This window comes from Hyla sarda, unplaced genomic scaffold (assembly GCF_029499605.1).
Source record: "Hyla sarda isolate aHylSar1 unplaced genomic scaffold, aHylSar1.hap1 scaffold_942, whole genome shotgun sequence".
Lineage (NCBI taxonomy): Eukaryota > Metazoa > Chordata > Amphibia > Anura > Hylidae > Hyla > Hyla sarda.
Window position 1 is genome coordinate 38,417 of NW_026610972.1, and position 18,854 is coordinate 57,270.

At 49.9% G+C, this 18,854-nt stretch overlaps 4 non-coding genes across 4 annotated transcripts; all 4 read left to right on the forward strand.

Moving 5' to 3' along the window:
• Positions 1-6,180: 6,180 nt before the first annotated feature.
• LOC130350312 (U2 spliceosomal RNA) lies at positions 6,181-6,371 on the forward strand. Its single transcript, XR_008887456.1, has one exon. It is a non-coding gene; the product is annotated as a U2 spliceosomal RNA (small nuclear RNA).
• A 2,086-nt stretch (positions 6,372-8,457) lies between these two features.
• LOC130350313 (U2 spliceosomal RNA) lies at positions 8,458-8,648 on the forward strand. Its single transcript, XR_008887457.1, has one exon. It is a non-coding gene; the product is annotated as a U2 spliceosomal RNA (small nuclear RNA).
• Positions 8,649-10,742: 2,094 nt separating this feature from the next.
• Positions 10,743-10,933, forward strand: LOC130350333 (U2 spliceosomal RNA). Its single transcript, XR_008887475.1, has one exon. It is a non-coding gene; the product is annotated as a U2 spliceosomal RNA (small nuclear RNA).
• A 7,730-nt stretch (positions 10,934-18,663) lies between these two features.
• Positions 18,664-18,854, forward strand: LOC130350314 (U2 spliceosomal RNA). The gene has a single exon (XR_008887458.1). It is a non-coding gene; the product is annotated as a U2 spliceosomal RNA (small nuclear RNA).

Genomic DNA, 18,854 nt, shown 5'->3' on the forward strand with positions numbered 1-18,854 from the left:
TTTTGAAAGGACCAAGATAGCGTGGTCCCAACTTGTAGCTAGGGACACGGAAGCGGACATATTTAGCGGAGAGCCATACCTTGTCTCCAGGGGAAAAAACGGGGGGAGCTCTTCTTTTCTTATCCGCGAACTTCTTCATGCGTGATGAAGCCTGTAAGAGAGAATTTTGGGTCTCTCTCCATATGATGGAAAGGTCACGAGAAATTTCATCCACAGCGGGCAGACCAGAGGGCAAGGGAGTAGGGAGGGGGGGAAGAGGGTGACGGCCGTACACCACGAAAAATGGGGATTTGGAGGAAGACTCAGAGACCCTGAAGTTATACGAGAATTCGGCCCATGGGAGGAGATCTGCCCAGTCATCCTGGCGGGAGGAAACAAAATGTCGCAAATAATCACCCAAGATCTGGTTAATCCTTTCTACTTGTCCATTGGACTGGGGATGATATGCAGAAGAAAAATTTAATTTAATCTTGAGTTGTTTACAGAGAGCCCTCCAGAATTTAGACACGAATTGGACGCCTCTATCCGAGACAATCTGCGTAGGCAACCCGTGAAGACGAAAAATGTGTACAAAAAATTGTTTAGCCAACTGAGGCGCAGAAGGAAGACCAGGAAGAGGGATGAAATGTGCCATTTTGGAGAATCGATCAACGACCACCCAAATAACAGTGTTGCCACGGGAAGGGGGTAAATCAGTAATAAAATCCATACCAATCAGAGACCAAGGCTGTTCGGGGACAGGCAGAGGATGAAGAAAACCAGCGGGCTTCTGGCGAGGAGTCTTATCCCGGGCACAGATAGTGCAGGCTCGCACAAAGTCCACAACATCCGTCTCCAGAGTCGGCCACCAATAGAAGCGGGAGATGAGTTGCACAGATTTCTTGATACCCGCATGACCTGCGAGATGGGAGGAGTGACCCCATTTGAGGATTCCGAGGCGTTGGCGAGGAGAAACAAAGGTCTTTCCTGGAGGAGTCTGCCTGATGGAGGCAGGAGAAGTGGAGATCAGGCAGTCAGGTGGAATGATGTGTTGCGGAGAGAGTTCAACTTCTGAGGCATCCGAGGAACGAGAGAGAGCATCGGCCCTAATGTTCTTATCGGCAGGACGAAAGTGAATCTCAAAATTAAATCGGGCAAAGAACAGAGACCACCGGGCCTGGCGAGGATTCAGCCGTTGGGCAGACTGGAGGTAGGAGAGGTTCTTGTGGTCGGTGTAGATAATAACAGGAGAACTTGATCCCTCCAGCAGATGCCTCCATTCCTCAAGTGCTAATTTAATGGCTAGAAGCTCTCGATCCCCGATGGAGTAGTTCCTCTCCGCTGGAGAGAAGGTCCTAGAGAAAAAACCACAAGTGACAGCATGCCCGGAAGAATTTTTTTGTAGAAGAACAGCTCCAGCTCCCACTGAGGAGGCATCAACCTCCAATAGGAAGGGTTTGGAAGGGTCAGGTCTGGAGAGGACGGGAGCCGAAGAAAAGGCAGACTTGAGTCGTTTAAAGGCGTCTTCTGCTTGAGGAGGCCAGGACTTGGGATCAGCATTTTTTTGGGTTAAAGCCACGATAGGAGCCACAATGGTAGAAAAATGTGGAATAAATTGCCTGTAATAATTGGCGAACCCCAAAAAGCGTTGGATAGCACGGAGTCCGGAGGGGCGTGGCCAATCTAAGACGGCAGAGAGTTTGTCTGGATCCATCTGTAGTCCCTGGCCAGAGACCAAATATCCTAGAAAAGGAAGAGATTGGCATTCAAACAGACATTTCTCAATTTTGGCATAGAGTTGGTTGTCACGAAGTCTCTGAAGAACCATACGGACATGCTGGCGGTGTTCTTCTAGATTGGCAGAAAAAATTAGGATATCGTCCAGATATACAACAACACAGGAGTATAACAGATCACGAAAAATTTCATTGACAAAGTCTTGGAAAACGGCAGGGGCGTTGCACAGTCCAAAGGGCATGACCAGATACTCAAAGTGTCCATCTCTGGTGTTAAATGCCGTTTTCCACTCGTCCCCCTCTCTGATGCGGATGAGGTTATAGGCGCCTCTTAAGTCCAATTTAGTGAAGATGTGGGCACCTTGGAGGCGATCAAAGAGTTCAGAGATGAGGGGTAAGGGGTAGCGGTTCTTAACCGTGATTTTATTAAGACCGCGGTAGTCAATGCAAGGACGTAGGGAGCCATCTTTTTTGGACACAAAGAAAAATCCGGCTCCGGCAGGAGAGGAGGATTTACGGATAAAGCCCTTTTTTAGATTCTCCTGGACGTATTCGGACATGGCAAGAGTCTCTGGGGCAGAGAGAGGATAAATTCTGCCCCGGGGTGGAGTAGTGCCCGGGAGGAGGTCGATAGGGCAATCATAAGGCCTGTGAGGAGGTAGAGTCTCAGCTTGTTTTTTGCAGAAAACATCCGCGAAGTCCATATAGGCCTTAGGGAGACCGGTTACTGGAGGAACCACAGAGTTACGGCAAGGGTTACTGGGAACCGGTTTTAGACAGTTCTTGGAACAAGAGGACCCCCAACTCTTGATCTCCCCAGTGGACCAATCCAGGGTAGGGGAATGAAGTTGAAGCCAGGGAAGTCCAAGGAGAATTTCCGAGGTGCAATTGGGGAGGACCAAAAGTTCAATCCTCTCATGATGAGATCCGATGCTCATAAGAAGGGGCTCCGTGCGGAAACGTATGGTACAGTCCAATCTTTCATTATTTACACAATTGATGTAGAGGGGTCTGGCGAGACTGGTCACCGGGATGTTGAACCTGTTGACGAGAGAGGCCAAAATAAAATTTCCTGCAGATCCAGAGTCCAAGAAGGCCACTGTAGAGAAGGAGAAGGCAGAGGCAGACATCCGCACAGGCACAGTAAGACGTGGAGAAGCAGAGTAGACATCAAGGACTGTCTCACTTTTGTGCGGAGTCAGCGTACGTCTTTCCAGGCGGGGAGGACGGATAGGACAATCCCTCAGGAAGTGTTCGGTACTAGCACAGTACAGGCAGAGGTTCTCCATACGGCGTCGTGTCCTCTCTTGAGGTGTCAGGCGAGACCGGTCGACCTGCATAGCCTCCACGGCGGGAGGCACAGGAACAGATTGCAGGGGACCAGAGGAGAGAGGAGCCGAGGAGAAGAAACGCCTCGTGCGAACAGAGTCCATATCTTGGCGGAGTTCCTGACGCCTTTCGGAAAAACGCATGTCAATGCGAGTGGCTAGGTGAATAAGTTCATGTAGATTAGCAGGAATTTCTCGTGCGGCCAGAACATCTTTAATGTTGCTGGATAGGCCTTTTTTGAAGGTCGCGCAGAGGGCCTCATTATTCCAGGACAATTCTGAAGCAAGAGTACGGAATTGTACGGCATACTCGCCAACGGAAGAATTACCCTGGACCAGGTTCAACAGGGCAGTCTCAGCAGAAGAGGCTCGGGCAGGTTCCTCAAAGACACTTCGGATTTCCGAGAAGAAGGAGTGTACAGAGGCAGTGACGGGGTCATTGCGGTCCCAGAGCGGTGTGGCCCATGACAGGGCTTTTCCGGACAGAAGGCTGACTACGAAAGCCACCTTAGACCTTTCAGTGGGAAACAGGTCCGACATCATCTCCAGATGCAGGGAACATTGGGAAAGAAAGCCACGGCAAAACTTAGAGTCCCCATCAAATTTATCCGGCAAGGATAAGCGTATCCCAGGAGCGGCCACTCGCTGCGGAGGAGGTGCAGGAGCTGGCGGAGGAGATGACTGCTGAAGCTGTGGTAGTAACTGTTGTAGCATAACGGTCAGTTGAGACAGCTGTTGGCCTTGTTGCGCTATCTGTTGTGACTGCTGGGCGACCACCGTGGTGAGGTCAGCGACAACTGGCAGAGGAACTTCAGCGGGATCCATGGCCGGATCTACTGTCACGATGCCGGCTGGCAGGTAGTGGATCCTCTGTGCCAGAGAGGGATTGGCGTGGACCGTGCTAGTGGACCGGTTCTAAGCCACTACTGGTTTTCACCAGAGCCCGCCGCAAAGCGGGATGGTCTTGCTGCGGCGGTAGTGACCAGGTCGTATCCACTAGCAACGGCTCACCTCTCTGGCTGCTGAAGATGGGCGCGGTACAAGGGAGTAGGCAAAAGCAAGGTCGGACGTAGCAGAAGGTCGGGGCAGGCAGCAAGGATCGTAGTCAGGGGCAACGGCAGAAGGTCTGGAAACACAGGCAAGGAACACACAAGGAACGCTTTCACTGGCACTAAGGCAACAAGATCCGGCAAGGGAGTGCAGGGGAAGTGAGGTGATATAGGGAAGTGCACAGGTGAACACACTAATTGGGACCACTGCGCCAATCAGCGGCGCAGTGGCCCTTTAAATCGCAGAGACCCGGCGCGCGCGCGCCCTAGGGAGCGGGGCCGCGCGCGCCGGGACAGAACAGACGGAGAGCGGGTCAGGTAGGGGAGCCGGGGTGCGCATCGCGAGCGGGCGCTACCCGCATCGCGGATCGCATCCCGGCTGGCAGCGGAATCGCAGCGCCCCGGGTCAGAGGACGTGACCGGAGCGCTGCCGCGGGGAGAGTGAAGCGAGCGCTCCGGGGAGGAGCGGGGACCCGGAGCGCTCGGCGTAACACAGGTGTGTCATTGCTGTACATTGACCATGCATTGCTTCTGTGGTATTGCAAAGGCAAAGACAAATGCTTCCAGCCATCCATTGCACTAATGGATTGGTCATCAGCTGGCTGTCTATGTCCCGCATCAATATAGACCAAAGTACAGAGGGTTAGGCTATGCTATTGTGCACCTACCTGATGCATCAGAAGGTGCGAGGCCCTTGCTAAATTCTGTGCACAGACTTTGAGATCTATGCTTTAGACTGTATCTAAACCTGCTCCAACATGGACTGACATTCTGGCCTACTTTCAGCCGATGCGACTTGTCTGTCGCTGAACAGTCGCTTTTTATGTATTCAGCACCTATGTATAATGTTGTAAAAATGCTCTAGAAGCTAAAGTCGCAGAAATGTCACACATATTTGGCCTGCAACTTTCTGTGCGACAAATTCAGACAGGAAAAATCAGTATAAATCCTTAGAAAATTATCCCCCAGTGTCTCCATCTGCTGGCGGTATTGAATAAGCATTGCTGCACTGATGGGGTATGCATTAGACGAAAAAAAAGAAGAAAAAGAAGAATAATACGCCCAGAAAAGAGGCGAAAAGGAGAAAAACGTAAAAAAACGTGAAAAAAAAGTAAGAGGAAGAGAAGGGAAAAAAAGGTGGAAATGGGTTTAAAAGTGATTTCGGCGGAGAAATATATATATATATATATATATATATATATATATATATATATATGCGCACACACACACATAGATATAAACGTATTCTCCGTTGAGATATTGCAGCCGCTGCTGTGTCCAGGCCCAGGAGCCTTAGCACTGTGCTGTGATGTCACTCAATACCACTGACATCACTAGGTGTAAACAACATCTCTCCTTTGCTGTGTATGTGACTATGGAGCTGTTTGGTGATGTCGTCTATTACGGCCTTCATAGAAGCAACAGGAGATTGTTGCATCCATCTTGAACCCTCAGAACTACAGTGCTATGATGTCACTCACTTCCACAGGCCTTGCAGAGTGTAAACAACAACAACCCAGCTTTGTTGTGTATGTAACCATAGGGATTTGTGATGTCACCTAGAACCTTCACAGCAGCGACAGCTTTATGAGGAGCATCAGCACTGCTCTGCCTGAGCAGAACCATCACCGCCATAGGTTGTCAAATAACCCGGATTTAACCCACACAGGTAAGTCCAATGGGGTGCAGGCATGTCCTCTATGCTTACAGCTTCCCGTGGGTGTTGGTTTGATACCGTTTGGGGACAGCCAAGGAGGCATCTGCAGGCAACAAAGGTAGGTGTGTGCTTGTGTGTGTGTTTCCTATGCAGATCCTAAGCCCAGTGTCACATGCAAGTAGGAGGAGTAAGAAGGGTTCCTGGCAAATCCGGGTTATGGATTGCATTTAAAAAGGCCCCGTGGGAGTGCAATGGGCCCCTGTCTTGCTGCTTAGCAATAATGGTATGGGTTTAGGTTCTGCTGTGTGTACTGGTGGTTGACTGCCCCCCAGCCCAGAGTGTGCATGGAAAATTGTCTGGCAGCCTCCCTGACAGCAAGCAGTGATAGTGCCCATGAAGGGGACCTTGTTGGGCCCGCCCCTTTCACGGTTATCGCTTCTCGGCCTTTTGGCTAAGATCAAGTGTAGTATCTGTTCTTATCAGTTTAATATCTGATACGTCCCCTATCTGGGGACCATATATTAAATGGATTTTTGAGAACGGGGGCCGATTTCGAAGCTTGCTTCCGTCGCCCTATGCATTGACCCGATATGGCAGTATCTTCGGGTACAGTGCACCACCCCCTTACAGGGTTAAAAAGAAAGATTCCTACTTTCATTGCTACCTGCTTGCTGGCTAGCCAGCTAGCCAGCCCTGTGGGCCTTGCTGCTGCTGCAGCCAAAAAACAAAAGGTGGTGCTGCTGCTGCTTCTGCTGCTTCTGCTTGTGTCTGGCCCCTGTTGGAGCGTCCAGGCACAGGACTTCTGCTGCTGCTGACTAAATGGCCTCCTTAATTGGATCATTTGAGTAGCCAGCACACCTGTGCAGGTAGGGCATGACATGATAGGCAGCTGCCTTGATAGCGGGTGGGTGCTGAATGTTCCTAATTGACAAAATAAGATTAATGCTTATGAAGAAATATAAAATCTCATCCCTTCCCCAATATCGCGCCACACCCCTACCCCTTAATTCCCTGGTTGAACGTGATGGACATATGTCTTTTTTCGACCGTACTAACTATGTAACTATGTAACATAACATGGGGGGGGGGGGGGGGGTCTCCTGGCTGTTCACACAGGTGTGTCATTGCTGTACATTGACCATGCATTGCTTCTGTGGTATTGCAAAGGCAAAGACAAATGCTTCCAGCCATCCATTGCACTAATGGATTGGTCATCAGCTGGCTGTCTATGTCCCGCATCAATATAGACCAAAGTACAGAGGGTTAGGCTATGCTATTGTGCACCTACCTGATGCATCAGAAGGTGCGAGGCCCTTGCTAAATTCTGTGCACAGACTTTGAGATCTATGCTTTAGACTGTATCTAAACCTGCTCCAACATGGACTGACATTCTGGCCTACTTTCAGCCGATGCGACTTGTCTGTCGCTGAACAGTCGCTTTTTATGTATTCAGCACCTATGTATAATGTTGTAAAAATGCTCTAGAAGCTAAAGTCGCAGAAATGTCACACATATTTGGCCTGCAACTTTCTGTGCGACAAATTCAGACAGGAAAAATCAGTATAAATCCTTAGAAAATTATCCCCCAGTGTCTCCATCTGCTGGCGGTATTGAATAAGCATTGCTGCACTGATGGGGTATGCATTAGACGAAAAAAAAGAAGAAAAAGAAGAATAATACGCCCAGAAAAGAGGCGAAAAGGAGAAAAACGTAAAAAAACGTGAAAAAAAAGTAAGAGGAAGAGAAGGGAAAAAAAGGTGGAAATGGGTTTAAAAGTGATTTCGGCGGAGAAATATATATATATATATATATATATATATATATATATATATATATGCGCACACACACACATAGATATAAACGTATTCTCCGTTGAGATATTGCAGCCGCTGCTGTGTCCAGGCCCAGGAGCCTTAGCACTGTGCTGTGATGTCACTCAATACCACTGACATCACTAGGTGTAAACAACATCTCTCCTTTGCTGTGTATGTGACTATGGAGCTGTTTGGTGATGTCGTCTATTACGGCCTTCATAGAAGCAACAGGAGATTGTTGCATCCATCTTGAACCCTCAGAACTACAGTGCTATGATGTCACTCACTTCCACAGGCCTTGCAGAGTGTAAACAACAACAACCCAGCTTTGTTGTGTATGTAACCATAGGGATTTGTGATGTCACCTAGAACCTTCACAGCAGCGACAGCTTTATGAGGAGCATCAGCACTGCTCTGCCTGAGCAGAACCATCACCGCCATAGGTTGTCAAATAACCCGGATTTAACCCACACAGGTAAGTCCAATGGGGTGCAGGCATGTCCTCTATGCTTACAGCTTCCCGTGGGTGTTGGTTTGATACCGTTTGGGGACAGCCAAGGAGGCATCTGCAGGCAACAAAGGTAGGTGTGTGCTTGTGTGTGTGTTTCCTATGCAGATCCTAAGCCCAGTGTCACATGCAAGTAGGAGGAGTAAGAAGGGTTCCTGGCAAATCCGGGTTATGGATTGCATTTAAAAAGGCCCCGTGGGAGTGCAATGGGCCCCTGTCTTGCTGCTTAGCAATAATGGTATGGGTTTAGGTTCTGCTGTGTGTACTGGTGGTTGACTGCCCCCCAGCCCAGAGTGTGCATGGAAAATTGTCTGGCAGCCTCCCTGACAGCAAGCAGTGATAGTGCCCATGAAGGGGACCTTGTTGGGCCCGCCCCTTTCACGGTTATCGCTTCTCGGCCTTTTGGCTAAGATCAAGTGTAGTATCTGTTCTTATCAGTTTAATATCTGATACGTCCCCTATCTGGGGACCATATATTAAATGGATTTTTGAGAACGGGGGCCGATTTCGAAGCTTGCTTCCGTCGCCCTATGCATTGACCCGATATGGCAGTATCTTCGGGTACAGTGCACCACCCCCTTACAGGGTTAAAAAGAAAGATTCCTACTTTCATTGCTACCTGCTTGCTGGCTAGCCAGCTAGCCAGCCCTGTGGGCCTTGCTGCTGCTGCAGCCAAAAAACAAAAGGTGGTGCTGCTGCTGCTTCTGCTGCTTCTGCTTCTGCTTGTGTCTGGCCCCTGTTGGAGCGTCCAGGCACAGGACTTCTGCTGCTGCTGACTAAATGGCCTCCTTAATTGGATCATTTGAGTAGCCAGCACACCTGTGCAGGTAGGGCATGACATGATAGGCAGCTGCCTTGATAGCGGGTGGGTGCTGAATGTTCCTAATTGACAAAATAAGATTAATGCTTATGAAGAAATATAAAATCTCATCCCTTCCCCAATATCGCGCCACACCCCTACCCCTTAATTCCCTGGTTGAACGTGATGGACATATGTCTTTTTTCGACCGTACTAACTATGTAACTATGTAACATAACATGGGGGGGGGGGGGGGGGGGTCTCCTGGCTGTTCACACAGGTGTGTCATTGCTGTACATTGACCATGCATTGCTTCTGTGGTATTGCAAAGGCAAAGACAAATGCTTCCAGCCATCCATTGCACTAATGGATTGGTCATCAGCTGGCTGTCTATGTCCCGCATCAATATAGACCAAAGTACAGAGGGTTAGGCTATGCTATTGTGCACCTACCTGATGCATCAGAAGGTGCGAGGCCCTTGCTAAATTCTGTGCACAGACTTTGAGATCTATGCTTTAGACTGTATCTAAACCTGCTCCAACATGGACTGACATTCTGGCCTACTTTCAGCCGATGCGACTTGTCTGTCGCTGAACAGTCGCTTTTTATGTATTCAGCACCTATGTATAATGTTGTAAAAATGCTCTAGAAGCTAAAGTCGCAGAAATGTCACACATATTTGGCCTGCAACTTTCTGTGCGACAAATTCAGACAGGAAAAATCAGTATAAATCCTTAGAAAATTATCCCCCAGTGTCTCCATCTGCTGGCGGTATTGAATAAGCATTGCTGCACTGATGGGGTATGCATTAGACGAAAAAAAAGAAGAAAAAGAAGAATAATACGCCCAGAAAAGAGGCGAAAAGGAGAAAAACGTAAAAAAACGTGAAAAAAAAGTAAGAGGAAGAGAAGGGAAAAAAAGGTGGAAATGGGTTTAAAAGTGATTTCGGCGGAGAAATATATATATATATATATATATATATATATATATATATATATATGCGCACACACACACATAGATATAAACGTATTCTCCGTTGAGATATTGCAGCCGCTGCTGTGTCCAGGCCCAGGAGCCTTAGCACTGTGCTGTGATGTCACTCAATACCACTGACATCACTAGGTGTAAACAACATCTCTCCTTTGCTGTGTATGTGACTATGGAGCTGTTTGGTGATGTCGTCTATTACGGCCTTCATAGAAGCAACAGGAGATTGTTGCATCCATCTTGAACCCTCAGAACTACAGTGCTATGATGTCACTCACTTCCACAGGCCTTGCAGAGTGTAAACAACAACAACCCAGCTTTGTTGTGTATGTAACCATAGGGATTTGTGATGTCACCTAGAACCTTCACAGCAGCGACAGCTTTATGAGGAGCATCAGCACTGCTCTGCCTGAGCAGAACCATCACCGCCATAGGTTGTCAAATAACCCGGATTTAACCCACACAGGTAAGTCCAATGGGGTGCAGGCATGTCCTCTATGCTTACAGCTTCCCGTGGGTGTTGGTTTGATACCGTTTGGGGACAGCCAAGGAGGCATCTGCAGGCAACAAAGGTAGGTGTGTGCTTGTGTGTGTGTTTCCTATGCAGATCCTAAGCCCAGTGTCACATGCAAGTAGGAGGAGTAAGAAGGGTTCCTGGCAAATCCGGGTTATGGATTGCATTTAAAAAGGCCCCGTGGGAGTGCAATGGGCCCCTGTCTTGCTGCTTAGCAATAATGGTATGGGTTTAGGTTCTGCTGTGTGTACTGGTGGTTGACTGCCCCCCAGCCCAGAGTGTGCATGGAAAATTGTCTGGCAGCCTCCCTGACAGCAAGCAGTGATAGTGCCCATGAAGGGGACCTTGTTGGGCCCGCCCCTTTCACGGTTATCGCTTCTCGGCCTTTTGGCTAAGATCAAGTGTAGTATCTGTTCTTATCAGTTTAATATCTGATACGTCCCCTATCTGGGGACCATATATTAAATTGATTTTTGAGAACGGGGGCCGATTTCGAAGCTTGCTTCCGTCGCCCTATGCATTGACCCGATATGGCAGTATCTTCGGGTACTGTGCACCACCCCCTTACAGGGTTAAAAAGAAAGATTCCTACTTTCATTGCTACCTGCTTGCTGGCTAGCCAGCTAGCCAGCCCTGTGGGCCTTGCTGCTGCTGCAGCCAAAAAATAAAAGGTGGTGCTGCTGCTGCTTCTGCTGCTTCTGCTTCTGCTTGTGTCTGGCCCCTGTTGGAGCGTCCAGGCACAGGACTTCTGCTGCTGCTGACTAAATGGCCTCCTTAATTGGATCATTTGAGTAGCCAGCACACCTGTGCAGGTAGGGCATGACATGATAGGCAGCTGCCTTGATAGCGGGTGGGTGCTGAATGTTCCTAATTGACAAAATAAGATTAATGCTTATGAAGAAATATAAAATCTCATCCCTTCCCCAATATCGCGCCACACCCCTACCCCTTAATTCCCTGGTTGAACGTGATGGACATATGTCTTTTTTCGACCGTACTAACTATGTAACTATGTAACATAACATGGGGGGGGGGGGGGGGGTCTCCTGGCTGTTCACACAGGTTGTCACGATGCCGGCTGGCAGGTAGTGGATCCTCTGTGCCAGAGAGGGATTGGCGTGGACCGTGCTAGTGGACCGGTTCTAAGCCACTACTGGTTTTCACCAGAGCCCGCCGCAAAGCGGGATGGTCTTGCTGCGGCGGTAGTGACCAGGTCGTATCCACTAGCAACGGCTCACCTCTCTGGCTGCTGAAGATGGGCGCGGTACAAGGGAGTAGGCAAAAGCAAGGTCGGACGTAGCAGAAGGTCGGGGCAGGCAGCAAGGATCGTAGTCAGGGGCAACGGCAGAAGGTCTGGAAACACAGGCAAGGAACACACAAGGAACGCTTTCACTGGCACTAAGGCAACAAGATCCGGCAAGGGAGTGCAGGGGAAGTGAGGTGATATAGGGAAGTGCACAGGTGAACACACTAATTGGGACCACTGCGCCAATCAGCGGCGCAGTGGCCCTTTAAATCGCAGAGACCCGGCGCGCGCGCGCCCTAGGGAGCGGGGCCGCGCGCGCCGGGACAGAACAGACGGAGAGCGGGTCAGGTAGGGGAGCCGGGGTGCGCATCGCGAGCGGGCGCTACCCGCATCGCGGATCGCATCCCGGCTGGCAGCGGAATCGCAGCGCCCCGGGTCAGAGGACGTGACCGGAGCGCTGCCGCGGGGAGAGTGAAGCGAGCGCTCCGGGGAGGAGCGGGGACCCGGAGCGCTCGGCGTAACAGTACCCCCCCCCTTGGGTCTCCCCCTCTTCTTAGAGCCTGAGAACCTGAGGAGCAGACTTTTGTCTAGGATGTTGTCCTCAGGTTCCCAGGATCTCTCTTCAGGACCACAACCCTCCCAGTCCACTAAAAAAAAATTTTTCCCTCTGACCTTTTTGGCAGCTAAAATCTCTTTGACCGAGAAGATGTCCGAGGAGCCGGAAACAGGAGTGGGAGGAACAGATTTGGGAGAAAAACGGTTGAGGATGAGTGGTTTGAGAAGAGAGACGTGAAAGGCATTAGGGATACGAAGAGAGGGAGGAAGAAGAAGTTTATAAGAGACAGGATTAATTTGACACAAAATTTTGAAAGGACCAAGATAGCGTGGTCCCAACTTGTAGCTAGGGACACGGAAGCGGACATATTTAGCGGAGAGCCATACCTTGTCTCCAGGGGAAAAAACGGGGGGAGCTCTTCTTTTCTTATCCGCGAACTTCTTCATGCGTGATGAAGCCTGTAAGAGAGAATTTTGGGTCTCTCTCCATATGATGGAAAGGTCACGAGAAATTTCATCCACAGCGGGCAGACCAGAGGGCAAGGGAGTAGGGAGGGGGGGAAGAGGGTGACGGCCGTACACCACGAAAAATGGGGATTTGGAGGAAGACTCAGAGACCCTGAAGTTATACGAGAATTCGGCCCATGGGAGGAGATCTGCCCAGTCATCCTGGCGGGAGGAAACAAAATGTCGCAAATAATCACCCAAGATCTGGTTAATCCTTTCTACTTGTCCATTGGACTGGGGATGATATGCAGAAGAAAAATTTAATTTAATCTTGAGTTGTTTACAGAGAGCCCTCCAGAATTTAGACACGAATTGGACGCCTCTATCCGAGACAATCTGCGTAGGCAACCCGTGAAGACGAAAAATGTGTACAAAAAATTGTTTAGCCAACTGAGGCGCAGAAGGAAGACCAGGAAGAGGGATGAAATGTGCCATTTTGGAGAATCGATCAACGACCACCCAAATAACAGTGTTGCCACGGGAAGGGGGTAAATCAGTAATAAAATCCATACCAATCAGAGACCAAGGCTGTTCGGGGACAGGCAGAGGATGAAGAAAACCAGCGGGCTTCTGGCGAGGAGTCTTATCCCGGGCACAGATAGTGCAGGCTCGCACAAAGTCCACAACATCCGTCTCCAGAGTCGGCCACCAATAGAAGCGGGAGATGAGTTGCACAGATTTCTTGATACCCGCATGACCTGCGAGATGGGAGGAGTGACCCCATTTGAGGATTCCGAGGCGTTGGCGAGGAGAAACAAAGGTCTTTCCTGGAGGAGTCTGCCTGATGGAGGCAGGAGAAGTGGAGATCAGGCAGTCAGGTGGAATGATGTGTTGCGGAGAGAGTTCAACTTCTGAGGCATCCGAGGAACGAGAGAGAGCATCGGCCCTAATGTTCTTATCGGCAGGACGAAAGTGAATCTCAAAATTAAATCGGGCAAAGAACAGAGACCACCGGGCCTGGCGAGGATTCAGCCGTTGGGCAGACTGGAGGTAGGAGAGGTTCTTGTGGTCGGTGTAGATAATAACAGGAGAACTTGATCCCTCCAGCAGATGCCTCCATTCCTCAAGTGCTAATTTAATGGCTAGAAGCTCTCGATCCCCGATGGAGTAGTTCCTCTCCGCTGGAGAGAAGGTCCTAGAGAAAAAACCACAAGTGACAGCATGCCCGGAAGAATTTTTTTGTAGAAGAACAGCTCCAGCTCCCACTGAGGAGGCATCAACCTCCAATAGGAAGGGTTTGGAAGGGTCAGGTCTGGAGAGGACGGGAGCCGAAGAAAAGGCAGACTTGAGTCGTTTAAAGGCGTCTTCTGCTTGAGGAGGCCAGGACTTGGGATCAGCATTTTTTTTGGTTAAAGCCACGATAGGAGCCACAATGGTAGAAAAATGTGGAATAAATTGCCTGTAATAATTGGCGAACCCCAAAAAGCGTTGGATAGCACGGAGTCCGGAGGGGCGTGGCCAATCTAAGACGGCAGAGAGTTTGTCTGGATCCATCTGTAGTCCCTGGCCAGAGACCAAATATCCTAGAAAAGGAAGAGATTGGCATTCAAACAGACATTTCTCAATTTTGGCATAGAGTTGGTTGTCACGAAGTCTCTGAAGAACCATACGGACATGCTGGCGGTGTTCTTCTAGATTGGCAGAAAAAATTAGGATATCGTCCAGATATACAACAACACAGGAGTATAACAGATCACGAAAAATTTCATTGACAAAGTCTTGGAAAACGGCAGGGGCGTTGCACAGTCCAAAGGGCATGACCAGATACTCAAAGTGTCCATCTCTGGTGTTAAATGCCGTTTTCCACTCGTCCCCCTCTCTGATGCGGATGAGGTTATAGGCGCCTCTTAAGTCCAATTTAGTGAAGATGTGGGCACCTTGGAGGCGATCAAAGAGTTCAGAGATGAGGGGTAAGGGGTAGCGGTTCTTAACCGTGATTTTATTAAGACCGCGGTAGTCAATGCAAGGACGTAGGGAGCCATCTTTTTTGGACACAAAGAAAAATCCGGCTCCGGCAGGAGAGGAGGATTTACGGATAAAGCCCTTTTTTAGATTCTCCTGGACGTATTCGGACATGGCAAGAGTCTCTGGGGCAGAGAGAGGATAAATTCTGCCCCGGGGTGGAGTAGTGCCCGGGAGGAGGTCGATAGGGCAATCATAAGGCCTGTGAGGAGGTAGAGTCTCAGCTTGTTTTTTGCAGAAAACATCCGCGAAGTCCATATAGGCCTTAGGGAGACCGGTTACTGGAGGAACCACAGAGTTACGGCAAGGGTTACTGGGAACCGGTTTTAGACAGTTCTTGGAACAAGAGGACCCCCAACTCTTGATCTCCCCAGTGGACCAATCCAGGGTAGGGGAATGAAGTTGAAGCCAGGGAAGTCCAAGGAGAATTTCCGAGGTGCAATTGGGGAGGACCAAAAGTTCAATCCTCTCATGATGAGATCCGATGCTCATAAGAAGGGGCTCCGTGCGGAAACGTATGGTACAGTCCAATCTTTCATTATTTACACAATTGATGTAGAGGGGTCTGGCGAGACTGGTCACCGGGATGTTGAACCTGTTGACGAGAGAGGCCAAAATAAAATTTCCTGCAGATCCAGAGTCCAAGAAGGCCACTGTAGAGAAGGAGAAGGCAGAGGCAGACATCCGCACAGGCACAGTAAGACGTGGAGAAGCAGAGTAGACATCAAGGACTGTCTCACTTTTGTGCGGAGTCAGCGTACGTCTTTCCAGGCGGGGAGGACGGATAGGACAATCCCTCAGGAAGTGTTCGGTACTAGCACAGTACAGGCAGAGGTTCTCCATACGGCGTCGTGTCCTCTCTTGAGGTGTCAGGCGAGACCGGTCGACCTGCATAGCCTCCACGGCGGGAGGCACAGGAACAGATTGCAGGGGACCAGAGGAGAGAGGAGCCGAGGAGAAGAAACGCCTCGTGCGAACAGAGTCCATATCTTGGCGGAGTTCCTGACGCCTTTCGGAAAAACGCATGTCAATGCGAGTGGCTAGGTGAATAAGTTCATGTAGATTAGCAGGAATTTCTCGTGCGGCCAGAACATCTTTAATGTTGCTGGATAGGCCTTTTTTGAAGGTCGCGCAGAGGGCCTCATTATTCCAGGACAATTCTGAAGCAAGAGTACGGAATTGTACGGCATACTCGCCAACGGAAGAATTACCCTGGACCAGGTTCAACAGGGCAGTCTCAGCAGAAGAGGCTCGGGCAGGTTCCTCAAAGACACTTCGGATTTCCGAGAAGAAGGAGTGTACAGAGGCAGTGACGGGGTCATTGCGGTCCCAGAGCGGTGTGGCCCATGACAGGGCTTTTCCGGACAGAAGGCTGACTACGAAAGCCACCTTAGACCTTTCAGTGGGAAACAGGTCCGACATCATCTCCAGATGCAGGGAACATTGGGAAAGAAAGCCACGGCAAAACTTAGAGTCCCCATCAAATTTATCCGGCAAGGATAAGCGTATCCCAGGAGCGGCCACTCGCTGCGGAGGAGGTGCAGGAGCTGGCGGAGGAGATGACTGCTGAAGCTGTGGTAGTAACTGTTGTAGCATAACGGTCAGTTGAGACAGCTGTTGGCCTTGTTGCGCTATCTGTTGTGACTGCTGGGCGACCACCGTGGTGAGGTCAGCGACAACTGGCAGAGGAACTTCAGCGGGATCCATGGCCGGATCTACTGTCACGATGCCGGCTGGCAGGTAGTGGATCCTCTGTGCCAGAGAGGGATTGGCGTGGACCGTGCTAGTGGACCGGTTCTAAGCCACTACTGGTTTTCACCAGAGCCCGCCGCAAAGCGGGATGGTCTTGCTGCGGCGGTAGTGACCAGGTCGTATCCACTAGCAACGGCTCACCTCTCTGGCTGCTGAAGATGGGCGCGGTACAAGGGAGTAGGCAAAAGCAAGGTCGGACGTAGCAGAAGGTCGGGGCAGGCAGCAAGGATCGTAGTCAGGGGCAACGGCAGAAGGTCTGGAAACACAGGCAAGGAACACACAAGGAACGCGTTCACTGGCACTAAGGCAACAAGATCCGGCAAGGGAGTGCAGGGGAAGTGAGGTGATATAGGGAAGTGCACAGGTGAACACACTAATTGGGACCACTGCGCCAATCAGCGGCGCAGTGGCCCTTTAAATCGCAGAGACCCGGCGCGCGCGCGCCCTAGGGAGCGGGGCCGCGCGCGCCGGGACAGAACAGACGGAGAGCAGGTCAGGTAGGGGAGCCGGGGTGCGCATCGCGAGCGGGCGCTACCCGCATCGCGGATCGCATCCCGGCTGGCAGCGGAATCGCAGCGCCCCGGGTCAGAGGACGTGACCGGAGCGCTGCCGCGGGGAGAGTGAAGCGAGCGCTCCGGGGAGGAGCGGGGACCCGGAAACTCGGCGTAACACAGGTGTGTCATTGCTGTACATTGACCATGCATTGCTTCTGTGGTATTGCAAAGGCAAAGACAAATGCTTCCAGCCATCCATTGCACTAATGGATTGGTCATCAGCTGGCTGTCTATGTCCCGCATCAATATAGACCAAAGTACAGAGGGTTAGGCTATGCTATTGTGCACCTACCTGATGCATCAGAAGGTGCGAGGCCCTTGCTAAATTCTGTGCACAGACTTTGAGATCTATGCTTTAGACTGTATCTAAACCTGCTCCAACATGGACTGACATTCTGGCCTACTTTCAGCCGATGCGACTTGTCTGTCGCTGAACAGTCGCTTTTTATGTATTCAGCACCTATGTATAATGTTGTAAAAATGCTCTAGAAGCTAAAGTCGCAGAAATGTCACACATATTTGGCCTGCAACTTTCTGTGCGACAAATTCAGACAGGAAAAATCAGTATAAATCCTTAGAAAATTATCCCCCAGTGTCTCCATCTGCTGGCGGTATTGAATAAGCATTGCTGCACTGATGGGGTATGCATTAGACGAAAAAAAAGAAGAAAAAGAAGAATAATACGCCCAGAAAAGAGGCGAAAAGGAGAAAAACGTAAAAAAACGTGAAAAAAAAGTAAGAGGAAGAGAAGGGAAAAAAAGGTGGAAATGGGTTTAAAAGTGATTTCGGCGGAGAAATATATATATATATATATATATATATATATATATATATATATATATATGCGCACACACACACATAGATATAAACGTATTCTCCGTTGAGATATTGCAGCCGCTGCTGTGTCCAGGCCCAGGAGCCTTAGCACTGTGCTGTGATGTCACTCAATACCACTGACATCACTAGGTGTAAACAACATCTCTCCTTTGCTGTGTATGTGACTATGGAGCTGTTTGGTGATGTCGTCTATTACGGCCTTCATAGAAGCAACAGGAGATTGTTGCATCCATCTTGAACCCTCAGAACTACAGTGCTATGATGTCACTCACTTCCACAGGCCTTGCAGAGTGTAAACAACAACAACCCAGCTTTGTTGTGTATGTAACCATAGGGATTTGTGATGTCACCTAGAACCTTCACAGCAGCGACAGCTTTATGAGGAGCATCAGCACTGCTCTGCCTGAGCAGAACCATCACCGCCATAGGTTGTCAAATAACCCGGATTTAACCCACACAGGTAAGTCCAATGGGGTGCAGGCATGTCCTCTATGCTTACAGCTTCCCGTGGGTGTTGGTTTGATACCGTTTGGGGACAGCCAAGGAGGCATCTGCAGGCAACAAAGGTAGGTGTGTGCTTGTGTGTGTGTTTCCTATGCAGATCCTAAGCCCAGTGTCACATGCAAGTAGGAGGAGTAAGAAGGGTTCCTGGCAAATCCGGGTTATGGATTGCATTTAAAAAGGCCCCGTGGGAGTGCAATGGGCCCCTGTCTTGCTGCTTAGCAATAATGGTATGGGTTTAGGTTCTGCTGTGTGTACTGGTGGTTGACTGCCCCCCAGCCCAGAGTGTGCATGGAAAATTGTCTGGCAGCCTCCCTGACAGCAAGCAGTGATAGTGCCCATGAAGGGGACCTTGTTGGGCCCGCCCCTTTCACGGTTATCGCTTCTCGGCCTTTTGGCTAAGATCAAGTGTAGTATCTGTTCTTATCAGTTTAATATCTGATACGTCCCCTATCTGGGGACCATATATTAAATGGATTTTTGAGAACGGGGGCCGATTTCGAAGCTTGCTTCCGTCGCCCTATGCATTGACCCGATATGGCAGTATCTTCGGGTACAGTGCACCACCC